Genomic DNA, 27,098 nt, shown 5'->3' on the forward strand with positions numbered 1-27,098 from the left:
ACAACAATGCAAATATAAACCCCATTCCCATAACCCAACACTCCTCTTCCATTCTCAACACACTATGGCTTCCAATCATTCTGAATAATAACAGAAGAGATTCATACAAACATCACATCCAATTATCTAAGACGCCCATATCACACCGCGCTTCAATGTGTCTTTTTTTCCATAAATGTTATTTTCTCTGAGACATTTTTGTGACCTTGTGGAGGTTTCAGTACAGTTGCTAAACTATGAAGGACCAAGCATTGCAAAAGCGCTTCTAATCTGCAAAGTGCTAGGGATTTTCCAAGCAACTGCTAATCTACAGAGGAAGAACTATTCTTTGGTTAACCTCAGGAAATGCCTGCCAGGAACTAGCCTCTAATCGATCTCAGGGTGTGCCTTTTTACAGTAAACCTTGTGGTTTTAAAGGGATGGGCAGATTACACACTGCTTCATTCTAGTAACAGAATAATGCAACGTGAAAAAAAAAAGTTTGCATTTTTAGAGTTGTTTTCAAAACCGCCAGGCATCTCAAAGCATTTTACAGCCTTTAAAGGCTTTGAAGTATGGTCATTGCTCTAATGTAGGATACATGACAGCTAATTTGCACACAGCGAACTCATCCAAAAGATGGGACCTCTGAAGAAGGGTCATATGGACTCGAAATGTTAACTCTGTTTCTCTCTCCACAGATGCTGCTAGACCTGCAGAGTTTTTTCTGGCATTTTCTGCTTTTGTTTCAGATTTCCAGCATCTGCAGTATTTTGCTTTTAACTCCAACAGTGCAGCATTCTCAGAGTACTGCACTGAAGCGTCAGCCTTGATGTTTGTGGAACCTTACGATGGACAGACAAGAATGCTACCAGCTGAGTCATGACTAATACAGAGACATACTTTATAATGTCAATGACTTCACTAAACAGCAAACCCTTCAACTGACCATATTGTCTGGGATTGGGTAAGTAAATTTTGCCCCATCTAACGTATTCATTATCTTAAGATTGTTCCCTTCCATTTGTATTTGTAGCCAATACCAAGGGAATTCAGTTGATGTTTACCCTTGCTATTCACTGTACTAATTAACTGCCCCTTCATATATATTATTTTCTTATTGAAGGCTGAATTTACCATTGCACTGTTTGCAGTGATTCCTCTTAATTGTGACATGAAGAGAATGTGGCATATTCCAGCACATCTTAATCCTGAGTAAGGTTGGATATACATAATAATTCTCCTTACATCTTAGAAACGTGCGTAAATTTCAAACTAGGGTAATTTGTTGACACTATTACAGTTCAGCAGTTTGAGGTGAAGAAGGAAAGAAAAATTAAATCAGATCACTGTAAGTAAATTTATGTACTATATTAATGCTCAATCCTTTAAATTACCAATTAAGCAATATTAAAGTTTTGCTCCTGTGAGTTCAATACCTCCAGGCAAAATGAATAACACGTCTGCATGTGCCTTCAACGCAAATTTCCGCCATGTCTGTTATGAAAAACGGAACAAGCCGTTTATGTGATCTATTATCCACTTAATTCAGTGCCCTTAAGCCATTCTGACCAGCTAACACAATGTAGTCAGTCGCATGCATTTTTAAAAATGTACACAGATACCGAATTGATGAATAATTAAGTGACGAGAAGACCACAAAGGTCACCCCAAAGTAAGAATTTTTCAATGCTGTCAGTCGAGAAAATGGCAAAGGATTGGTAAAAGTCATAAAAGAAATAATGCTTGATTATCTCCTCTGTAGATTAATTGACTCTCATCAGATGAATTTGGCTGTCTGATCCAACAGAGGGCAGTAGTGAGAAGTGACTGAGAAGCGTTCTGGGAGAAGTCAGCGCAGTCACCGTAACTCAGAAGAGGATTGAGGAGGATCCACTGTCAAAGAATGAAATAGCCCCAAACATTACATTGCTGAAGTGTTGCTATCCCTCTCTCCTCCACAAACCAAAAAAAAAGAGAGAGAGGGAGAGGCAGTACCTTCAGCAGTGCACCAGACTGCGAGGGACACTCTTCCCGAAAGTGGATTTTAAAAAAAGCAGCTGATTGGTGAGTAAATCCTGGTGTGTTATTTTTTTCAATCTATTAAAGTAATTCATTGTTTAATACTGAGGTAGGAGCTAAAAAAAAAGTTCTTAAGTATAGCATAGTACTGTACAAGTATAATTAGTCAAGAAACAAGGTTCCTAGCTAACATAAATAAGGCCCCAAGCTAGTGTATTTTTTTTAAGGGGATAACTAGCTTAATCGAGAGGGATGTCGTGGCAGGAGAACTCAGACCCATGATATGCTCCTCCTGCAGGATGTGGGAAATGAGGGACGCTGACCATGTGTGCAGAAGGTGTGTCCAAATACAGCTTCTAGCTAACTGGACTTCACAGCTGGAGCTGCGGGTGGACTCATTGTGGAGCATCTGCGATGCTGAGCAAGTCATGGATAGCACATTTAGCGAGGTGGTCACACTAGAGGTGAAGATCACACAGACAGAAAGGGAATGGGTGACCATCAGGAACAGTAAAAGACTCAGGAAGGTAGTGCAGGAGTCCCCTGTGGTCAACCCCCTCTCTAATAGATATACCGCTTTGGATATTGTTGGGGGGGGGATGGCCTCTCAGGGGAAAGCAGCAACAGCCAAGTTCACGGCACCGTGGGTGGCTCTGCTGCTCAGAGGGACTGGAGAAAAACAAGTGGCAAGGCTATAGTGATAGTGGATTCAGTAGTTAGGGACACAGGCAGACGCTTCTGTGGCTGCAAACGTGAATCAAGGATGGTATGTTGCCTCCCTGGTGCCAGGGTCCAGGATGTCACAGAGCGGCTGCAAGACATTCTGGGGAGGGAAGGTAAACAGCCAGTGGTCGCGGTACACATTGGTACCAACGACATAGGTAAACTAAGGGATGAGGACCTGCAAGCTCAGTACAGGAAGTTAGGAGATAAATTAAAATGCAGGACCTCAAATGTAGTAATCTCAGGATTACTCCCAGTTCCACGTGCCAGCGAGAGCAGGAATAAGAGGATAAACCAAATGAACACGTGGCTGGAGAGATGGAGTAGCCGGGAGGGATTCAGATTCTTGAGGCACTGGGACCTGTTCTGGGGAAGGTGGGACCTGTACAAACCGGGCAAACTGCAGAGCTGGGACCAGTGTCAAAACAAAAACAGAAACAGAAATACCTGGAAAAACTCAGCAGGTCTGGCAGCATCGGCGGAGAAGAGCACAGTTGACGTTTCGAGTCCTCATGACCCTTCAACAGAACTAAGTAAAAATAGGAGAGGGGTGAAATTACAATTTACCCCTTTCCTATTTTTACTTTGAAACGTCAACTGTACTCTTCTCCACCGATGCTGCCAGACCTGCTGAGTTTTTCCAGGTATTTCTGTTTCTGTTTTTGTTTTGGATTTCCAGCATCCGCAGTTTTTTTGTTTTTATCTCTGGGACCAGTGTCCTTGTGGGGGCTTTTGCTAGTTCTGTTAGGGAGTATCTAAACTAGTGTGGCAGGGGGATGGGATCCCAGGAGTAGGTTTAGATAGGTCAGATTCAGATCAGAGAAATGGAGGAGAACATTAGCTAGGGATGTTGTGATAGACATGGAGTTACAGGAGAAGCAAAGTTTACAAAGTGTCCAGCAAGGGAAATTGACGGGGTTAAACTGTTTATACTTCTATGCAAGGAGTATTACAAACAAGATGGATGAGTTAAGGGCACAGGTAGACACATGGCAGCAGGATATCATTGTTATAACAGAGACCTGGCTAAAGGAGGTACAAAACTGGCAGCTTAATATCCCTTGTTATAGAGTCTTCAGACACAATAGAGTAGGAGATAAAAAAGGAGAGGGGGCTAGCACTAATGGCTAAAGAATCAATTCCAGTTGTGAGAAGGGATGATATACTAAATGGGTCAACAAACGAGGCTTTATGGATTGAGCTTAGAAATAAAAAAGTCACACTACTGGGAGTATACTACAGACCCCTAAATAGTGAAAGGGAGATAGAAGAACAAATATGTAGGCAAATTTCTGCTTGTAAGAACAAGAGGGCAATAATAGTAGGAGATTTCAACTATCCCAATATCAACTGGGATTCAAACAATATAAGGGGTACTGAGGGAGAAAAATTCATGCAGTGTGTCCAGGAAAATTTTTTTCAACCAATTAGTGACAAACCCAATGAGAGAAGATGCATTCCAGACCTAGTCTTGGAGAACGAAGAAGGGCAAGTGGGTGAAGTGACAGTTGGTGACCATATCGGGGACAGTGATCACAATTCAGTTAAATTTAGCATTACCAAGGGAAAGGACAGAGATAAGGCAGGAGTAAAAGTCTTGATCTGGGGGAAGGCAAATTTTGCAGAAATGAGAAGGGACTTGGCTGAGGTGGACTGGACAACACTGCTGGAGGATAAAACAGTGGAAAACCAGTGGGAAGCACTAAAAAGTGAGATCCTAATTGTACAAAGCAGACATGTCCCCTACAAAATTAAGAATGGTGCTGCCAAATCTAGACCCCCCTGGTTGTCTAGAGGAATACAGGGGAAGATCAAACAGAAAAAGAAAGCATATGATAGGCACAAAGAACTAAGCACTGCAGATAGCCTAGACGAATATAGGAAGTGCAGGAATGAAGTAAAAAAGGAAATAAGGAAATCAAAGAGAGGGCATGAAAAAAGATTAGCAAGTAAAGTTAAAGATAAGCCAAAGATGTTTTACCAATATATTAATGCTAAAAGGTTAGTTAAGGAAAAAGTGGGGCCTATCAGAGATGAAGATGGAAACTTGTGTGTAGATGCAGAGGCTGTGGGAAGGGTTTTGAATTAATATTTTGTCTCCGTGTTTAGGAAGGAAAGGGAGGATGTAGATATAGTAGTCCAGGAGGAACACTGCGAGATATTGGATGGGATCGTCATAAAGAGAGAGGAAGTACTCGAAGGGTTGAAATCCTTGAAGGTTGATAAGTCACCAGGGCCAGATGGATTGTTTCCGAGGCTGCTGAAGGAAGTCAGGGAGGAGATAGTAGATGCCCTGAGGATGATTTTCCAATCTTCACTAGATACAGGAGAGGTCCCGGAGGACTAGAGAAATGCAAATGTAGTTCCCTTGTTTAAAAAGGGATCAAAGGAAATGCCAAACAATTATAGGCCAGTTAGTCTTACATCGGTGGTGAGCAAATTAGTAGAATCAATCCTGAGAGATAGGATTAACTGTCATGTGGAAAGGCATGGACTAGTCAGGTTTGGTCAGCGTGGATTTGTTAAAGGAAGGTCTTGCCTCACAAATTTGATTGAATTCTTTGAGGAAGTGACAAGAAGGGTTGGTGAAGGTAGTGCAGTGGATGTTGTGTACATGGATTTTAGCAAGGCATTTGACAAGGTCCCACATGGCAGATTGGTCAGGAAAGTAAAAGCCCATGGGATTCAGGATAATGTGGCAAATTAGACAAAATGTTGGCTTTGTAACAGGAAACAAAGGGTAATGGTCGATGGATGCCCTTGCAAATGGAAAGTTGTCTTAAGTGGTGTTCCACAGGGCTCGGTGTTGGGACCCTTGTTGTTTGTGTTATATAGTAACGATTTGGACGTGAACGTGGGGGGCACAATTGGGAAATTTGCAGATGACACAAAGATTGGCCGAGTAGTGGATAGTGTAGAGGATAGCCATAATCTCCAGAATGATATAGATGGGTTGGTGGAGTGGACGGTAAAGTGGTAGATGGATTTTGACATAGAGAAGTGTGAGGTCATACATTTAGGGAGGTCAAACAGTTACAGGGATTACACAATAAATGGGAATATACTAAGAGGTGTAGATGAAGTAAGAAATCTTGGCGTACAAGTACACAGGTCCCTGAAGGCAGCAGTTCAAGTAGACAAGGTTGTAAAGAAGGCATATAGAATGCTCTCCTTCATTGGCAGAGGTATAGAATATAAAAATAAGGATATCATGTTGGAATTGTATAAAACACTGGTGAGGCCACAACTGGAGTATTGTGCACAGTTCTGGTCACCACATTACATGAAGGACGTAATAGCTCTGGAGAGAGTGCAGAGGAGGTTTACAAGAATGTATCCAAGGTTAGAAAAGTGTAGCTATGAGGAGAGATTGGATAGGTTGGGGTTATTTTCCTTAGAACAAAGAAGGCTGGGAGATGACTTGATTGAGATGTACAAAAGTATGAAGGGAATAGATAAAGTGGATAGGATAAAATTGTTTCCCTTGGTGGAGAATTCTAGAACCGGGGACATAGATTCAAGATAAGTGGCAACAGGTGTAGGGAAGACATGAGGAAGAACTTTTTTACACAGAGGGTAGTGGGTGTCTGGAATTCACTGCCCAAGTTGGTGGTAGAGGCAGAAACTCTAAACTCTTTTAAAAAGTACCTGGATCTGCACCTTTAGTACTGTAAGCTGCAGGGCTATGGGCCGGGTGCAGGAAGGTGGGATTAGAAAGGGCACCTGGGTGTCCTCAGGCTGGCATGGAAAAGATGGGCCGAATGGCCTCCTTCTGTGCTGTAACTTTTCTATGGTTCTCTGGTCTGTTGATACCTGGAGCTTACTCAAAGGGGGAGGTTTGCTCTGCTAAATATACATATAATCCTAAGTAATGAAGAGGTGCTTTTGCCAATGTTTCTCAATCCTCTTTATTCCTGTACTTCAGGGTTTCGAACCAGTGGAGACTTTGTGGGAGCAGATATTTCCTCTAGATTTCCCTCTTCAATAACATCATGAATTGGAAGTAGCGTTTACAAGTTGCGCAATCCTCACTCATCATAGTGTGCACCTAATAACTACCCAAGGTAAGAAATAAAAACAGAAAATGCGGGAAAAATTTTGTTGGCCTAGCAGCATCTGTGCCAAGAGAAGCAGAGTTAACATATCAACTCTTCTTCAGAGTCATACAGACTCAAACATTAACTCTGTTTCTCTCGCCACAGATGCTGCCAGACCTGTTGAGATTTTCCGGCATTTTCTGCTTTTATTTCAGATTTCCAGAATCCGCAGTTTCTTGCTTTTATCTAGATGAGGTAAAGGTCGCCGAGGAAGAGAGGACTGAGAGAGAGCTATGAGTATCTAACTGTCTTTTTCCTAATTACGTGACAAGAGCTAATGTCGCCTTTAAATCTATATATTCCTCTTTACAATAACTCAAAAACAAAAAAACAATGTATTGCCCACAAAGAAAGGTTTTCCTGTGATGTGTGGGTCCACCCCCATGACTGGGATGTGCAAATGTTTTAGTTGATTGTGAGAATCTATTTTCCTGCCTTTGTTCTGAACAGAACAATTTTTTGGCAAGTGTAAACCCAACATGTCAATGAACTATGTCGAAAATGTTCTATTTTATTTGATGTGGTCAAGTGAAGGGGAGAACTGAGATGACCTCGCAACACAGGACAATGACAGACCCTGTAGTGATTCAGTTGCTATTGGAAACAGCCAAAAAAAAAAAATTACAGATGATACAGGAAACAATTAAGAGGCAGGCCACTGATTTACAAATAAATCTATGTCCAGTTTTACAGCGAGATTCCTAGCAGAGTTTTGTGATTGAATTTTGAGATTCCCTTGGTGGGGGGAGTAACAGTCCCTGCCCAGAGGAAACCAAGCGGGTTGGCAGGGGGAGTAGTTGCGGGGGGATGGTGGTGGTGGGGGGTGGGTGTAGTAATTAAAATTGAGAGGACAATTTCTCTAATCCATTTCTGCCCTGCTCCTACCAACCGTGATTTCAAATAGTAGGTGGCAAGGAGATCTAGCTGAAGCTGGCAGTTTCCCTTTATAAATCCACCAATCGGGTTCTGATTATTTTAGGCCCAAGCAGGGGAGCAGTAGCGGTGTCCCTGGGGTCAAACCTGCTGTGAACAGGAGCCAGGACCAGAGGTGATCCTCAGGGTCCACAAGGAAACCATGGGCCTCTCTTGGAAAGCTCCCTCCTCCACCACCCTTCACCCCCCCACCCCCCCCCTCCACCTCCACCCACGCCCCTGCCCCTTCCCCTTCCCCATCACAATTCCCCTCTCCAAGTCCTTGAATCTCCCCATTGTGAGGTATGATTCAATCAGTTAAAGCCACGCAGTTTAGTACTATAGAATATCTCTCACTGACTTTTCAACCATCCTACTTGCTATGGCTTTGTTTTGCAACGTTATCTGTACTCAAGAGGGAGAGCCCTAACTCTCAATGACAGCTCAGCCCCTTCAGTTTCCATTAGTGAGCCTACACTGACATGTCAATCATCAGCGGCACTCTGAGTGCCTGTCTGGTTCAAACATTGGAGTACTGAGCCTGTTGCAAACAGTTGACTGAAACTTCCAACTCGCTTGCCATCTTGAAAGCAGATTGAATCCATATGATTAACACCTTCCCAAGGAAGATATCACCAGTTGGTTGCAAGACAAGCATAGGATAAGCTGTCTGTGGTGGTGGTGTGTAACGGTCCACTCAGGGATTCTGAGTTGTTGTGGAAACATGCATTTTTACATGCATGATGTAGTCTGGAACTATGGGGAGTCATGTTAGAGGCTCCAACTTTATTTTCATCACATGGCTGTCCCGGAATCTTTCCCACTCTTACCATTGGCGTGTGTTGGAAGGAATTAAAAGTTGATAATCAACCTTTATGGCCATGTTATGAATGCACCTTCCTTGGCCATTAAATCCTGGAGTGGGACTTGAACCCAGAGCTTCTGGTTCAGAGGCATGGATACGATCCACTGTGTCACAAGACCTCCCTAAGCACTCTGTATATAGGCAGAAAAAACCTTATGCTTGGTAATATAAGCAGCACAAATAACCATAAATTCTGTTGCCACCATCCTTCTGATCATGGGCACACCATTCCTTATGGAATAGTGGTTTAACCAGTCGAATGTGTAAGGTTTCAGCAGTAGTTGTAAGTCTCTCTACAACCTAACAAAGACAGATGCCTAGCCCTGGCAATAGGGCCCCCAGGTAATATCTTCCAGCAGCAATAACCCTGAGCATTTCCTCAGCAGCAAGTTGGTGAACATCTGCGTCCAGTAGGGTGTAAGTGCCTACATAGGGCAGCTGGCATAGTGCCACATATCATAACTATCTGCTTAATCCAAGGGCCTCATGTGAGCAACTATGTCAAAGAGGTGTGCTTTCCATGAGGCTGACTTCCTGTCCAGGAAGAGGGTAGCTGTAATAAATACTAAAAAAGCTGGAAAATCTCAGCAGGTCTGGCAGCATCTGTGGAGAGAGAAACAGAGTTAACATTTTGAGCCCATTTGACTCTTCTTCCGAGCTAAAGAGAAGTAGAAATGTAATGGATTTTATACTGTTTAAGAGGGAGTGGAACAGGTAGAGCAAGATAGAAGTTCAGTGATAGGTGGGAGCTAAGGAGAGGTTGACTAAGATGTCATGGACACAAGACAGAGGGAGTGTTAATGGTAGTGGTAAAGACTAAAGAAGGTGTTGATAGTGACATAAAGGTAAGATAGCAGAATGTATTGATAGCAGAACAAGGGTCAGTGATCTGTAAAAGCACAACGTAGAAATCAGTGACAGATGGCCATATGGAGTGGGGGATGGGAGGTTGGGGGTTTGGGGAAAAAGGGTAAAAAATGAATGAATAAAAATAAATAAACAATGAAAATAAAAAGTAAAATTTTAAAAAATGAATTTAAATAAGGGCATAAAGATGGAGGAGAGAGTTCATGGTTTGAAGTTGTTGAACTCAATGTTAAGTCCAGAAGGCTGTAAAGTGCCTCGTCGGAAGATGAGGTGCTGTTCCTCCAGTTTGCATTGGGCTTCACTGGAACAATGCAGCAGGCCAAGGACGGACATGTGGGCATGAGAGGGAGCTGTAGGCTGGAATCTTGTCTCTCTGCAGCCAATTCTTTCTCTAAATTCATTTATGGGATGCGGATGCCGCTAGCTAGAACAGCATTTGTTGCCCATCCCTAATCGCACCTGAGAAGATGGTGGTGAGCTACCTTCTTGAACCGCTGCAGCCCATTGGGTGTGGGCACACCTACAGTGCTGTTAGGGAGGGAGTTCCAGGATTTTGATCCAGCGACAGTGAAGGAACGGTGATGTATTTCCAATTCAGGATAGTGAGTGGCTTGGAGGAGAACTTCCAGGTGGTGGTGTTCCCCATGTGTCTGCTGCCCTTGTCCTTCTTGATGGTAGCAGTCATGAGTTGGAAACACTGTCTAAGGAGCCTTGGTGAATTCCTGCAGTGCATCATGTAGATGGTACACACTGCTGCCACAGTTCATTGGTGATGGAAGGAGTGAATGTTTCTGGATGGGCTGTTGATAGTGGGGGATTCAATGATGGTAATGCCATTGAATTTCAAGAGGCGATAGTTAGATTCTCTCTTGTTGGAGATGTTCATTGCCTGACAGTTGTGTGGCACATATGTTACTTGCCACTTGTCAGCCCAAGCCTCAATGTTGTCCAGGTCTTGCTGCATTTGGACATGGATTGCTTCCATGGTGCTGAATAGTGCTGAACATTGTGCAATTACCAGAGGACATCCCCATTTCTGACCTTATGATGGAAGGAAGGTCATTGATGAAGCAGCTGAAAATGGTTGCACCTAGGGCACTACCCTGAGGAACTCCAGCAGCGATGACCTAGAACTGAGATGACTGACCTCCAACAACCACAACCATCTTCCTTTGTGCTAGGTATGACTCCAACCAGCGGAGAGTTTCCCCCCCTGATTCCCATTGACTCCATTTTCCTTGATGCCACACTCGGTCAAATGCTGCCTTGATCTCAAGGACAGTCACTCTCACTTCTGGAGTTCAGCTCTTTTGTCCATTTTTGAACTAAGGCTATAATGCGGTCAGAGGTTGAGTGACCCTGCCAGAACTCATACTGAGCATCAGTGAGCAGGTTATTGTGACGTGCTGCTTGATAGCACTGTTGATGACCCCTTCCATCACTTTACTGAGAGAGAGCTATGAGTATCTTGTTTGTACTATTACTGTCAGAAATGCAGCTTATGTGACTTTATCAAATCTGTGAAGAAAGTGAGAAAGACCAAAGGTTTAGTCCAACAAAGACATCTTGCAGTTTCTGTGTAGAAGGTGGAAACTACATTGCCAAATCCTTGATTTTATTAAGGAATTTATACTTCAGTGAGAGGCTTCATATCAGAATGGATTAGACATTTATTGAACCTCTTTATCTCAGAAGAAGACAAGGTTGTCCACAGTTACCTTGGGGAAGGCTGTGGTGTAGTGACAATGTCACTGGGCTAGTAACCCAGAGGACCAGGCTAATGCTCTAGGGCTTGAGTTCAAATCCCACCATAACAGCTGGAGGAATTTAAATTCAATTCATAAATTAGAAGCTAGTCTTGTCAATGGACGTAAGGGGAGGGGAATCTGCTGTCCTTACCCGGTCAGGCCTACATGTGACTTCAGATGCACAGCAATGTGGTTGACTGTTAATGGCCCTTGGAAATGAAACCACTCTGTTGTATCAAACTGCTATAAAGTCTAAAAGGAATAACACCGGATCGACCAAGATATCGGAAACGACAATGGCATACCCAGCCCTGTCAACGCTGCAAAATCCTCCTTACTGACATCTGCTGGCGTGTGCCAACATTGGGAGAGCTGTCCCACGTCCTAGAGATGTAACAGCCTGACATAGTCTTACTCACGGAATCAGACCTTGCAGACAATTTCCCAGACACCACCATCCCTGGTGCCACCCGAGGTATACAGTCTGGGAGGAGTTGCGCTGGGAATCCTCAGCAACGATTCTGGACCCCATGAAGTCTCACAGCATCAGGTCAAACATGGCAAGGAAACCTTCTGGTTATCACCTACCTACTGCACCCACATCCTTCCCTGCTCAACCCCTTCAGCTGATGAATCAGTGTTCCGCCATTTTGAACACTAATTAGAAGAAGCACTGAGTGTGGCAAGGGCACAGAATGTACTCTGGGTGGGGGACTTCAATGTCCATCGCCAAGAGTGGCTCGGTAGCACTGCTACTGACCGAGATAGCTGAGCCCTAAAGCTCATAGTCCCTAGACTGGGGTCTCATAGAGTCAAAGAGTCATAGAGGTCTACAGCACTGAAAAAGGCCCTTCGGTCCATCGAGTCTGCACCGGTCGAACAAATACCTAACTATTCTAATCCCATTTTCCAGCACTAGGCCCATAGCCTTGTATGCATCGCAAGTGCACATCCAAGTACTTCTTAAATGTTATGAGGGTTTCTGTCTCTACCACCCTTTCAGGCAGTGAGTTCCAGATTCTCTCCATCCTCTGGGTGAAAAAATTCTTCCTCACATCCCCTCTAAACCTCCTGCCCCTTACCTTAAATCTATGCCCCCTGGTTATTGATCCCTCCGCCAAGGGGAAAAGTTCCTTTCTGTCTACCCTATCTATGCCCCTCATAATTTTATACACCTCAATCATGTCCCCCCTCAATCTCCTCTGCTTCAGGGAAAATAGCTTCAGTCTTTCCAATCTATCCTCATAACTAAAACTCTCCAGCCCAGGCAACATCCTGGTAAATCTCCTCTGCACTCTCTCTAGTGCAATCACATCCTTCCTACAATGCAGATTCCAGAACTGCACGCAATACTCTAGCTGTGGCCTAACCAGCATTTTATACAGTTCCAGCATAACCTCCCTGTTCTTATATACTGTGCCTCAGCTAATAAAGGCAAGTATCTCATATGCCTTCTTAACCGCCTTATCTAACTGTCCTGCTACCTTAAGGGACCAGTGGACAGACACACCAAGGTCCGTCTGATCCTTGGTACTTCCCAGGGTCCTACCATTCATCATGTTTTCCCCTGCCTTGTTTGTCCTGCCCAGGTGCATCACCTTACACTTGCCTGGATTACACTCCATTTGCCACTGATCAGCCCATCTGACCAGCCCATCTACATCCTCCTGTAATCTATGGCTATCCTTCTCACTGTTTACCACCCCACCAATTTTCATGTCATCCACAAACTTACTGATCAATCCTCCTACATTTAAGTCTAAATTGTTTATATATATCACAAACAGCAAGGGACCCAACACTGATCCCTGTGGAACCCCACTGGACACAGGCATCCAGTCACAAAAACACCCCTTGACAATCACACTCTGCTTCCTGCCACTCCTGCCAATCCTGGATCCAATTTGCCAAATTGTCTTGGATCCCATGGGCTCTTACCTTCATTAACAGTCTCCCATGCGGGACCTTATCAAAAGCCTTGCTGAAGTCCAAGTAGACTGCGTCAAATGCATTGCCCTCATCAACACACCCAATCACCTCTTCAAAAAATTCAATCAAATTGGTCAGACATGACTGCCCTTAACCATGTTGACAGTCTTTGATTAATCCCTGCCTCTCCATGTGTAGATTAATTCGGTCCCTCAGAATTGCTTCCAGTAGTTTCCCCACCACTGAGGTTAGACTGACTGGCCTGTAGTTCCCTGGTTTATCCCTTCCTCCCTTCTTGAATAACGGTACCACATTGGCTGTCCTCCAATCCTCTGGCACCTCTGCTGTGGCCAGAGAGGTATTGAAAATTATTGCCAGTACCCTTGCTATCTCCTTTCTTACCTCACGCAACAGCCTGGGATATATTTCATCTGGGCCTGGAAATTTATCTGCTTTTAAACTTGCCAGACCACTCAGAACCTCCTCCCTTTCTATGCTAATTCCTTTAATTATATCACAGTCCTACTGCCTGATTTCCATACCCACATCATCCCTTTCACTTGTGAACACCGACACGAAGTATTCATTTAGAACCTTATCTACACCTTCCAGTTCCACACACAAATTTCCACTATGGTCCTTAATGGGCTCTACTCTTTCCCTAGTTATCATCTTACTCTTAACGTACTTGTAAAATAACTTTGGGCTTTCCTTTATTTTACCTGGATTTGTTGGTCCCATCCTTTGTCTTTACTGCAATATGTTGGCCCTATACTCTCCCTATTTCCTTCTTGAATGAGCCCCACTGCTCTGACACAGATTTACCTAAAAGTAGCTGCTCCCAGTCCACTCTGGCCAAACCATATCTGATCTTATTAAAATCAGCCTTCCCCCAATTTAGAACTTATGGCCCATTCTTGTCCTTTTCCATAACAACCTTGAATCTAACGGAGTTATGATCACTATCTACAAAATGCTCCCCCATTGATACCTCTACCACTTTCCTGGCTTCATTCCATAAAATTAAGTCCTGGACTGCCCCCTCTCTTGTAGGACCTTCTACATGATGGCTTAAAAAGCTCTCCTGGATGCATTTTAAGAATTCCACTCCGTCTAAACCTATCACAGTATGACTAACCCAGTTAATGTTGGGGAAGTTGAATTGCCCCACTATTACTACCTTATTATTTTTACACTTCTCTGAAATTTGCCTACATATCTGCCCTTCTATTTCACTCTGGCTGTTTGGGGGCCTATAGTACACTCCCAGCAATGTGATTGCTCCTTTTTTGTTTTTAAGTTCTACACATATGGCTTCATATGAGGAGCCTTCTAAGATGTCATCCCTCCTTACTTCTGTAATTGATTCCTTGACCAATATTGCGATACCGCCTCCTCGTTTACCTCTTTCCCTATCTCGCCTGAAGACCATATATCCTGGAATATTGAGCTGCCAAACCTGTCTCTTTCTCAACCATGTCTCTATGACAGCAATGACATCATACTTCTGTGTGTTAATTTGTGCCCTCAACTCATCTGCCTTATTCGTCAGTCTCCTTGCATTAAAATAAATACCATCCAACCTTGCCAAACTCCCTTATGCCTTAACTGGCCTATCATTTCTATGCCTTCCAGACTCGTTTGCTGTCTATTCTAATTTTGGCTGTGCATGTCCCCCTGCTGAACCTCCTCTCAGGATCCCACACCCCTGCCAAGATAGTTTAAACCCTCCCCAACAGCACTAGCAAACCTCCTCGCAAGGTCCCATTCCGGTTCAGGGACAACCCGTCCGCCTTGTACAGGTCCCACTGCCCCCAGAAAAGGTCCCAATGTCCCAGAAATCTAAAGCCCTCCCCCCTGCACCATCTCTCCAGCCATGCATTCATCTGGATTAACCTCCTATTTCTATACGCACTAGCACGTGGCACCGGAAGTAATCTAGAGGTTACTACCATTGAGGTCTTGTTTTTTAATCTGTTTCCTAGCCCCCTAAATTCTGCTTGCAGGACCTCATCCCTCTTTCTACCTATGATGTTGGTGCCAATATGTACCATGATCTCTGTCTATTTACCCTCCCCCTTTAGGATGGCCTGCAACTGTTCAGTGACACCCAGGATCCTGGCACCAGGGGGCAACACACCATCCTGGAGTCACACCTACGGCCGCAGAAATGCCTGTCTGTTCCCCTTACTATCCAGTCTCCTACCACTATTGCTCTTCCCCTCTTTGTCCTCCACCCCTGTGCAGCTGAGCCACTCACAGTGCCATGAGCGTGGCTGCACTCCCCAGAGGAATTGTTTTCTCACTGTTTTCCAACACAGAAAAATGGTCCTCGAGTGAGATGCACCCTGGGGATTTCCTGGCCACCTGCCTGACACCTTTCTTCTGACTGATAGTCACCCATTCCCTCTCCGTCTGCATTTCTGTAAGCTGTGGGGTGACCACGTCTAAAAACGTGCTATCCATGAAACTCTCAGCCTCTCAGATGTACCTCAGTGTCTCCAAAACACTGTCTCCAAAACTCGGAGCTCAAGTAGCTGCAGCTGGTGGCGCTTCCTGCACACGTGGTCAGTCAGAGCGCAAGGAGCATCTAGGACTTCCCACATGTTGCAGGCGGTACATAACACGGGACTGAGCTGCCCTGCCACGCCTTTAGTTGAAAGAGAAAACCCTTACTTTAAGTTAAGTACAGTAAAAAAAAATTAAATTATTTATGTACTTTAAATAAAAACTAGAACCCTTACCTTTCCTTAGCTTAATCTATTTTAAACTGGAGAAAAAAACTGGAGAAAAATACTTACCTGCTACTCACCAATCAGCTCTCACCTTTGTGCTGACATTACTTTTTGAAGCTTCCCTGCACTCGCGCTGGTTCTGATCTCTCTTCCACTCTCTCGCACTGTCTTGTGGCGTCAGGCCTGAGGCGGGTGGTGAGGGAACAAACAAGAGGGGTAACAAAACTTGATTTCATCCTCACCAATTTACCTGTCGCAGATGCATCTGTCCAAGGCAGTACTGGTAGGAGTAAGCACCGCACAGTCTTTGTGGAGACAAAGTCCTGTCTTCACATTAAGGATACCCTTCATCGTGTTGTGTGGCACTACCATTGTGCTAAATGGGATAGATTTCACACAGATCTAGCAACTCAAAACTGGGTATCCATAAGATGCTGTGGACTACTCAGCAGCAGAATTGTATGTAGCCACTATCTGTAATCTCATAGCCTGGCATATCCCCCTTTCTACCATTACCCTCAAGTTGGGGATCAAACCCTGGTTCAACAAAGAGTGCAGGAGGGCATGCCAAGAGCAGCACCAGGCATACCTAAGAATGAGGTGTCAACCTGGTGAAGCTACAACACAGGACTATTTGCATACCAAACAGCAGAAGCAGCATGTAATGGAGAGAGGCAAGCGTCCTCACAACAAATGGATCAGATCTAAGCCTTACAGTCCCACCACATCCAGTTGTGAATGGTGGTGGACAATTAAACAACTAACAGGAGGATGAGGCTCCACAGATATCCCCATCATCAATGATGGGTGAGACTCGCACATCAGTCCCAGAGATGAGGCTGAAGAACTTGCAATCATTTTCAGCCAGAAATGCTGAGTGAATGATCCATCTTGGCCTCCTCCTGAGGTCCCCAGCATCACAGATGCCAGTCTTCAGCCAATTTAGTTCAGTCCATGTGATATCAAGAATTGGCTGAAGGCGCTGGATACTGCAAAGGTTATGGGCCCCGACAATATTCCAGCAATTTTATTGAAGATTTGTGCTCCACCTTTAGTCAAGCTATTCCAGTACAGCTTCAACACTGGCATCTACCTGGCAATGTGGAAAATTGCCCTCAAAAAACAGGACACATCAAACCCAGCCAATCAGTCTACTCTCTGTCATTTGTAACGTAAGGAAGGTGTCATCGACAGTGCTATCCAGAGCACTGAATCAGCAATAACCTGCCCACTGATGCTCGGTTTGGGTTCCAACAGGGCCACTCAGCTCCTGACCTCATTACAGCCTTGATCCAAACATGGGCAAAAGAGCTGAACACAAGAGGTGAGGTGAGAGTGACTACCCTTGACATCAAGGCAGCATTTGACCGAGTGTGGCATCAAGAAGCCCTAGCAAAACTGAAGTCAATGGGAATAAAGGGGAAAACTCTCCATTGGTTGGAGTCATAATTAGCACAGTGGAAGATGGTTGGGTTATTGGATGTCAATCATCTCAGTCCCAGGATACCTTTGCAGGAGTTCCTCAGGGTAGTGTCCTAGGCCCAGCCATCTTTAGCTACTTCACCAGTGACCTTCCCTCCTTCATAAAGTCAGAAGTGAGGATGTTCGCTGATGATTGCACAGTGTTCAGCACCATTCATGATGTCTTAAATGCTGAAATAGTCTGTGCTCATATGCAGCAAGATCTGGACAATATCCAGGCTTGGGCTGATAAGTGGCAAGTAACACTCACGCCACACAAGTGCCAGGGAAAGACCATCTCCAACATAAGTGAATCCAACCATATCCTCTTGACATTCAGTGGCATTGCTATTGCTGAATCCCCCGTTATCAACATCCTGGAGGTTACCATTGACCAGAAACTTGACTGGATCAGCCATATAAATGCTGTGGCTACAAGGGCAGAGGAATTCTGCAAAGAGTAACTCACCTCCCTACTCCCCGAAGCCTGTCCATCATCTACAAGGCACAAGTCAGGAGTAGAAACATAGAAACTAGGAGCAGGAGTGGGCTATTCAGCCCTTCGAGCCTGTTCTGCCATTCAATATGATTATGGCTGACCCTCTACCTCAACGCCATATTCCTGCTTTCTCTTCATACCCTTTGATGCTCCTAACGTCCAAAAATTTGTCCATTTCTTTCTTGAATATTCTCAGCGGCCTGGCCTCCACAGCCTTCAGAGGCGGAGAATTCCACAGTTTGACCACTCTCTGAGTGAAGAAATGTTTCCTTATCTCAGTCCTAAATGGCCTGCCCCATACCCTGAGACTGTGGCCCCTGGTTCTAGACTCCCCAACCAGGGAAAACATCCTCCCTGCATCCAGTCTGCCTAGCCCTGATAGAATTTTATACATTTCAATCAGATCCCCTCTCATTCTTCTAAACCCTAGTGAATACAGGCCCAGTCGAACGACAGCCCTGCCATCCCCAGTATCAGCCTACTAAACCTTCGCTGCACTCCCTCTATGGCAAGTATATCCTGGATGGTGATGGAATACTCTCCACTTGCCTGGATGAGTGCAGCTTCAACGATACTCAAGAAGCTCCACACCATTCAGGACAAAGCAGCCCGCTTGACTGGCATTCCATTCACCATGTTAAACATTCACTCACTCCACCATCAACACACAGTGACAGCAATGTGTACCATCTACAAGATGCATTGCAGCAACTCAGCAAAGTTGCTTCAATAGTACCTTCCAAACCCATGATCTCTACCACCTAGAAGGACAAGGGCAGCAGATGCATTGGAACACCACCACCTGCAAGCTCCCCTACAAGCCACTCACCATCCTGACCTGAAACTATATCACTGTTTCTTCATTGTCGCTAGGTCAAAATCCCAGAACTCCCTTCCAGCACTGTGGGTGTACCTACACCACATGGGCTGCAGCGATTCAAGAAGGCAGCTCACCACTGCCTTCTCAAGGGGCAATTAGGGATGGACAATAAATGCTGGCCTAGCCAGTGACATCCACATCCCATGAAAGAATAAAAAAACACTATTTGATATCTTCACGAAGATGTAAATAGGATTTTTTTTCATTCTCAGGATGTGAATGTCACTGGCTAAGCTGGCATTTATTGCTCATCCCTAGTTGCTTTGAGAAAGGGGTGGGATTTCTTCTTAAACTGCTGGTATCCATGAGGTGAAGGCGATTCCGCCTTGATGTTAGGCATTCTGGAAGATCATGACTAAGTATGCCTCAAACTGGATTTCATTGACTAACCTTAGAATTGTAGTTCCAAGGAGAATTGGTGGTTTCTGGAACTATTGACCCCTTGGCTAGAACAACATCTCATCCGTGCCTGATGGCCTATTGCTAAATTGGCAGCAGAGATCCACTTCCTCCATTTGAGCTGGTATATTAAGGCCAGCCATCCCCAAGGAACCCTCCACAAGTTATTCCAACATGTACAGCAGTTGGATCCTTGCTGTGCTCTTTACGTCAAGTGCCAGCTCGTCATGGTGCTAGTTTCAGTCCTCAACAGTTTCTCCAATGTTCTTGTTGAGAGAGTATAGGACGAATCATTCACTGGCATTAATAAGGCACCTTTTTCATCACAACTGGCAGCAGACGTTAACCAACAAAAAAATGATTTGGGTAAATTTTTGTGTAATTGCATGTCCTTGTCAATGAATTCAACCTAGCATTCCCACTCATCTGCCAAACTCCTGGCCTCACGACATGCTACATAGCCTACCTTTCCAGCAGCTCTTTCCAGCTGATCACTTTGTGGAGGGTTCAAGTACCACTTTGCAGGCTCATTGCTTCAGTTAACAGCTCACTTTTTCTTTGTAATTATTGTCAAAAGGGTGCTGCTTTGTGTGACTAGCTAGCTAGCGGGCTTTAGTTTTGATTTGTTCAGGACTTCAGCTCTCAAGGTCAGGAGATTTGTTGGCTACATGAACTATGAGAAAATCTATCTTACTGGTAGTCACACAGGTCCAGTCCCTGTGGGGCTGAATGGCCTTCCTCTGTTCCTATCTTCCTAGAATCATTCTTATGGCTTAGTACCTTGACCAATCACTTAAAGCACAGATTGCAAGATTTTAGAGGTGAGGCAGGATCTAGGATGATTTTACATTCTCCCCATTTTTCCATCTAATTGTGTTTTTAAATGATTCCAGAGCATTTGCCATTAGGACATTATTCAGAAGTCCATTCCAGATCAGTGGGTGTGAAAAGCTTCTGGATATCAGTCCTAAAATGACCATGTACTGATTTTAATCTGTATTGCCTTGTTCCAATCTGATAATTTAGTTAGTGGATAATTAATCAATTTACTTAAAAGATCACCTCCAGAATGCCTTTGCCAGGCTGCAAAGCACAAGTGTCTGCAGTCCTCACTCATAACCCAGAACCCTGACTCCAAAGCCTGGTGTTTTTTTCTACAATGACTCCAGTCATTGAGGTCTCCTTTGTTAATCAGTGACCAGAACTGCATAGCACTCAAGGTGCAGTCACTTCAGAATCCTCACAACTTTCCCTGGTTTATAGTCCACTGTTTTGATTATATGGCTCACATTCTATTGGTTTTCTTGATTGCTACTCTGTATTGTTTAGACAGACTGGTTATCGAGTCTGTTAAAACCCTTGGGCCTCTTTCAACTTAACCCTAAGTTGTTTCAACTTTATATTCATATTTATGTTGCCCATGTTTTCCTTTATGTTTGCAGTACTTCTTATTATTGACATAAAATTTCATTTCCATTGTTCAACTAACACCCATATTTAGTTGACCTCATTCTATCACTGTAACATGACAATTACTGTTTATGTCTTGCCCAGAATAGATGGAAGCTACCCTCTAAATGAAAAGGGTAATCAGCCAGTGGTCCAAAGTTTCCTGGTAGTATCCAGTACTACAGTTGGATGTGCTAAGCTCTTCACAGCATGATCAGTTGCCGTGCCCTTCAAATCATGTGCTGATGGCATGGTGTTGATTAAGCCTAGAAAGAAATTCAAAACCACCACTGCTAGAGACATTTGCACTGCCTTTGATGCTCTGCGGCTGACCGACTCCAGTAACTCATAATGAACAATAAAGAGAACAATCAAAGCACTCCTTCCAGGAGAAGCAGCAATCTACTTGTACTTTTTTCAATTTAATAAAATGTATTAATTGCTCACAATGCAGTCTCCTCTACACTGGGGAGACCAAATGCAGATTGGGTGACCATTTTGCTGAATACCTCCACTGAGTCTGCAATAACCCTGTTCTTCTGGTTGCTTATCATTTTAATTCACCACCTTGCTCTCATGCTCACTTTTCAATCCTTGGTATGCTACAATGTTCCGATGAAGCTTCCAATTAGGCATTTTACAGCCTTCTGGACTCAACATTAAGTTCAACAAATCCAGACTATGAACTCGGTCCCCAGTTTTGATTCTGTCTTTTTGCCATGTGCCAGTCTTGTTTTTCGTGTTTTTGCTTTGAGACCATTATCATTCCCTTGCCTTTTCTTCCATGATACCTTTGTCATTTAATCTCCCCCTACCCTCAAGACTTTCTTTTCTATATTGCTGAAAAAAGAGAAATGATACTGAAGCTTTTCATCATACATTCATTAAGACAAACACAAGAATGCCGGATTTCAAACAATCACAACAATGTATACTAAAGAAAAATGAGTGTTGTTTGGTTGAGAAGGTGACTGATTGGCCAAGGCATTGCTATGAAGAAAGCAATGGATAACTATAGGCTTCCCAAGGTCCCGATTAATTCAAAAAGCTTGTTCATATTCCTTTTGTTTGCAGAGAATGGGTCCCTGCATGTGAATGTATGTCACTTCTAGCTGAATTGCCCAGGAGCTTGGGGACTGTATGTTCCCCATTGCTTTCTCCAGGTGCCCTCTGGGAGATGTAGGGTGCCCTTTGGGAAAGGTCAAGTGCCCTTTGGGATTGTTAAAATTAGACATGAATTTGTGTAAAAAGTCCATAAACTAATTGGAACTATCAAAGCTGTCAAGAGACCTGTCAAGAGAACTATTGAGATCGATTTTGAGAGATTTGTCAGAGAACAGTCAAGTGAATTGTCAAAGGTAGTTGTTAAATGGAGCTGTCAAACTGCCAAGGAACTTAAATCATCTGCCCTTTAAATATTTGAAAAAAGCAGACTGCAGTTTAAAAGTAAACAGTGTTTGTATTTCACTTTGTCTGTTAACATAAGCCTGGGGTTACCATTATAGGATTAGTGCTGCATGATGGATTTCACAACCTACCATTATCACTGCAGGGTGCCTGTCAGTTCACAGTTTGATAGCATCAAGTGCTTTGAAGTGAGACTACTTGTGTTTACAAGGGACTAAAGGAAGTTAAATGCATTGAATAGGTTTTATCAATTTGAGTTTTTTTTAAAAATAGTGAATTCATCAGTAGACACTTAAGAAATGTATTTAATCTCAGCATGGGTCCTGAGGTCTGCCCATGGTTGATACTGGGTCTGTTGGCATGGAGGGTGTAAGGGAAAAGGTAGTGGAGCGGGGCATGGGCTGACATGAGTTAGCATTAAGGGTGGCCATGAGGGGTAGGTGGGAGTACATGAGGTGGCATGGAGGATAAGTTGGCATGGGGCTATAAAGGGCTATAGGGATGAGTGGGTGCATGTGTTGTCATTGGTTGGTGAGGGTGGTATGAGGGGCCATGAGGTAGCATGGGTTGGCATGGAGGGTAGGGTGGCCATGGGGGATGGGCGGGAGCATGAGGTGGCTTGGGTTGGCATGGATGAAGCATGGGAAGTGTGTGGGCTGAAGGGATGTGAGGAATGAGGACTGTAGGGCTGTTTTTTGTTTTATTCCTTTCTTCCATTGCTTCGACAAAGTTCTGGACCATTGAAGGTCGCCAAGCCCACCTCTGCATCCTGCAGCCTCTGAACTCTTTTCAGGGGTGGCAGCCACAACTCCAATTTTCACCAAATCCCTGGAATGAAAACTCAAACTTTGGGGGGCACTTTCTCCCAGGCCTGGTTTGTGAAGCCGGGAATTATTCCATCTCTGCACTCCCAACCTGGGAGCAAAAATTCAGGCCCATGTCTCCAGGTTTGCAATTCAACAAAGGAAAGCTGATGAGACCGTTATCCACAAGTTAAGTGTGAAATACTACCACCTATCTGCTATTGCATGTCAATCGCCTTATGCTTTAAGCTACTCTGGCTGGACAATGGCCGTTAAACATGTGACTGAAACTGGCTTTTGATATCCTTCATTGTGAGATCTTTTATTATCCCAAGTCCCAGAAAAGGCCTGCGGAGACTAGAGAAGACCAGCAAAAACAACAAGGCATCAGCTGCAGGAAAGGATATGCCATCTTTGCCTTTTAGGAACTATCAGCCATCAGCCAGTCTCAGAACCACACTCTAAATCTAGCTGCAAGTTATCAAGCAGCCAAAGTAATTAATCTGTTCCAGTTTCAAAGTTCACCTGAGAACCAGCATCCAAGATATTCAACGACAAGAAACTTTGCAACTTGCCATGAACCCTTTGCTTTACAAGACTATCATTTCAACTTTAAGTTATCGAATCCATTCAAGGAACCACGGACCTGCCACGTGGGAGGCCAGAAATCATAAATCAGAGACTCAATTAACTATTCTGTTAAACCATACTATCTTTATGTGTGTGTGTGTGTGTTTGTGTCATGCATGTACATGCATGTGACTGTGCGTTAGCTGTGGTGTCAATTTGGGGAAAGTGTGTGAGAAGAAATAACCTTCATTATTTTTAAACTCGCAAGAGCTTGCTGCTGAATATTTTAATCGGAATACACACTCCAAGGGTAAGAAAAGACACACCTCCTTCCATATAAAACATACTGATTATAGTCAGTAAGAGAGCAAATACATTCTGTCCATGACTCTAACTGATGGAGTGTTGCAGTCCACAATCTATTTCAAATAGATATACCAATTACTCCCTTAAGAATTGGGCTTACTCATTTCAAGGGCAGATCTGACTAACATGCCAGTTAAAAGCCTGTGAGCATTAATTGGTCCCAAAACTCCACAATTCAGGCCTTTACACATTACTCAGGCTGTTTTATGCTTTATGCTTAAAGCCAGACACAGATGTTAAAGATAGTAAAAGAAAATACATTTTTGAGGTTCAGATTTCACACCTTTACATTGTCTGTATGAAACAGCTAGACCACACGTGTATATACAGATATAAGTCGGAGGTTAAGAAAATGATTATTTAATGAAGCTGTCTGCATCATGTGCAATGAGACATTGTGACTGGATTGTGGTACCTATTCTCAGTATAAATATATTCCTTTTAATCTGCTCCGTTTATGTTTCTAACCCCAATGGAGGGCAGAGGTGGGGAAGGTAAGAAATCTATGGGATTTTATATTGTGAGACAATTCTTGTTGAAAACTGGCATGTCATGTTAATAACAAATGGAGAAGCTGTTAGTGGCTGGTACCTGCAGGAGATTTAAAAAGTCAAAACTGACTCAGGAAGACAGTAATTAGTCTCAGTAGGCACTTGTGCAAAACAGAGGAGCTGAAGGATTATAGGAAAAAATACCAAAAGACAGATTTGTGACTGGCTTATTTGGCATCAACTCAGTGATGCATCACTTGACAACTCAATCAACAAAAGGCCACCCTGCATTTTGTTTTAGATTACCTGAGAGAACACGGTTGGTATAAGATTGCATTGCCTCCAATTTTTCTCCCTCAGGGATTGGAAGGACTATGACTGGGATTTTATGGGACCCCAGGAAACATGCTGGGAGGGTGGGTGGACATTGGGTGGGAGGGGAAGTGTTGATGTGCCCCTCACCTTCCTACCACTGCTGGCTTTTTACTAGTGGCAGGGAAGGTGAAAGACAGCCCTCCTGCTTGGGGCCAACTGAGGCCTTTACGGGCCAATTAAGGGCTACTTAACGCCCTCTCTCCTTTGCCATTGGTCTTGGTGGGGAACCTCCTAATTGGGCTCCCCAGTGACACATAGACGGCCCTCCCATCCCAGCAGCGAGAGCCACTCCTGTGGAGGTCCTGAAAGCAGATTTTAGGGAGTTAGGAAAGAAATTAAAAAGCAGAACCTCAAAAGCAGTGATCTCAGGATTACTCCCAGTGCTACACGCTAGTGAACATAGGAATAGGAGGATTAAACGATTGAACACATAGCTGGAGAATTGGTGTAGGAGGAGGGGATCGGATTTCTGAGGCATTGGGACTGGTTCTAGTGCAGGTGAGACCTGTACAAGGTGGGCAGTTTGTACTTTAGCAGGATCAGGATTAACATCCTTGCAGGGAGATTTGCTAGTGCTGTTAGGGAGGGTTTAAACTTGACTGGCAGGGATATGGGAACCTGAGAGGGAGCTCAGATTGAAGAGAAGCAAAACTGGCAACAGGAAATAGAAAAGTAGTAAGCAAAATTAGAAGGCAAACAAAGCGAGGGCAAGCATCAAATAGGATCAGAATGCAGAATAATATTAAAAAGACAGAGTTAGGGGCACTCTATCTGAATGCACTAGGTAAATGATTTGAAGACAAGTGGAGGCAAATGGGTATGATTTAATTGCCACTATGAAGATGTGGTTACAGGGTGACCAAGACTGGGAACTGAATATTCAAGGATATTCATCATTTATGAAGGATAGGTGAAATGGAGGTGGGGTAGCACTGTTAATAAGGGACAAGATCAGTACATTAGTGAAAGGGGATCTTATATTGAAGGATCAAGATGCAGAATCATTTTGGGTAGAGCTAAGAAACAGCAAGAGGCAGCAAACATTGGTAGGAGTTGTTTATAGGGTAATGTTGAGCACGGTATATATCAGGAAATTAGAGATGCATGTAAGATCAGTAATACAGTAATAATGGGCAACTTCAATTTACATATAGAATGGGTAAACCTAATTAGCGCTAATACTGTAGAGGTTGAATTCCTAGAATGTGCACAAGATGGGTTTCTGGAGCAGTACATTGAAGAAACAACTGGGAATCGGGCGATTTTAGATTTAGTATTATGTAATGAGAAAGGACTAATTAATAACCCTGCTGTCAAGGAGCCTTTAGGATATAGTGACCATAATATGATAGAATTTTCCATTAAGTTTGAAACTGATACAGCTCATTCTGAAACTAGCGTCTTAAATCTGAAAAAAGGAAACTATGAAGGTATGAAGGGCAAGTTGGCTATGGCGGTTTGGGAAAATATGTTGAAAGATTTGATGTTTTACATGGTCTACAACAAACATACATTCCTCTAAGACACAAAAACCCAACAGAAAAGGTGAATCAACTGTGGCTAACAAAAGAAGTTAAAGATTGCATTGGATCAAAGGAAGTGGCTTATAAGGTTGCCAGAAAAAGTGGTAAACCTGAGGATTGGGAGCAATTTAGAATCCAGCAAAGGAAAGCCAAGAAACTGATAAAGGAAAAAGAGAACATGAATGCAAGCTAGCGAGAAACATAAAAGCTGTAAAAGCTTCTTTAAGTATGTGAAAAGAAAAAGGTTAGCAAGGACAAATTTGGGTCCATTACAGGCGGAGATGGGAGAATTTATAATGGAGAATAGGGAATTTGTGGAGAAACTAAACAATTACTTTGTGTCTGACTTCACAGAGGAAGATACAGAAAATCTCCCAGAAATACTAGGGAACCAAGGGACTTGTGAAAATGAGGAACTGAAAGAAATTAATAAAGAGGTTAATAAAGAGGTAATACTCAAAATTGATGGGTTGTAGGTTGATAAATCCCTTGGACCAAATGAGCTACGTCCCAGAGTGTTGAAGGAGATGGCTGTAGAGATAATGGATGCGTTAGTGGTTATCTTTCAAAATTCTATAGACTCCAGAAAGGTTCCTGCAGAGTAGAAAGTAGCAAATGTAACTCCACTATTTAAAAAGGGAAGAGAGAAAATGGAGAACTTCAAATAACTTGACACTTAGAAAATGATGATATGATTGGGCAGAGTCAACATGGATTTATGAAAGGGAAATCATATTTGACAGACCTGTTGGAGTTTTTTTGAGGATGTTACTTGTAGCATAGATAAAGGAGAACCAGTGGATGTGGTATATTTGGATCTTCGGAACATTTTTGATAAGGTCCCACACAGGAGGTTAGTAAACAAAATTAGAGCTCGGGATTGGGGTAATACACTGGCATGGATTGAGAATTGGTTAACAGGCAGAAAACAAGAGTAGGAATAAAAGGGTCATTCTCAGCGTGGCAGGTTGTTACTAGTGGGGTACCGCAAGGATCAG

The 27,098-nt window shown here is 43.6% G+C and overlaps 1 long non-coding RNA gene across 1 annotated transcript; it reads left to right on the forward strand.

Moving 5' to 3' along the window:
* Positions 1-455: 455 nt before the first annotated feature.
* On the forward strand, positions 456-21,011 carry LOC121287749. The gene is made up of 4 exons (XR_005945247.1): positions 456-946; positions 1,745-2,046; positions 6,650-6,788; positions 20,671-21,011. It is a non-coding gene; the product is annotated as an uncharacterized LOC121287749 (long non-coding RNA).
* Positions 21,012-27,098: the final 6,087 nt, after the last annotated feature.

Source organism: Carcharodon carcharias, chromosome 15 (assembly GCF_017639515.1).
Source record: "Carcharodon carcharias isolate sCarCar2 chromosome 15, sCarCar2.pri, whole genome shotgun sequence".
Lineage (NCBI taxonomy): Eukaryota > Metazoa > Chordata > Chondrichthyes > Lamniformes > Lamnidae > Carcharodon > Carcharodon carcharias.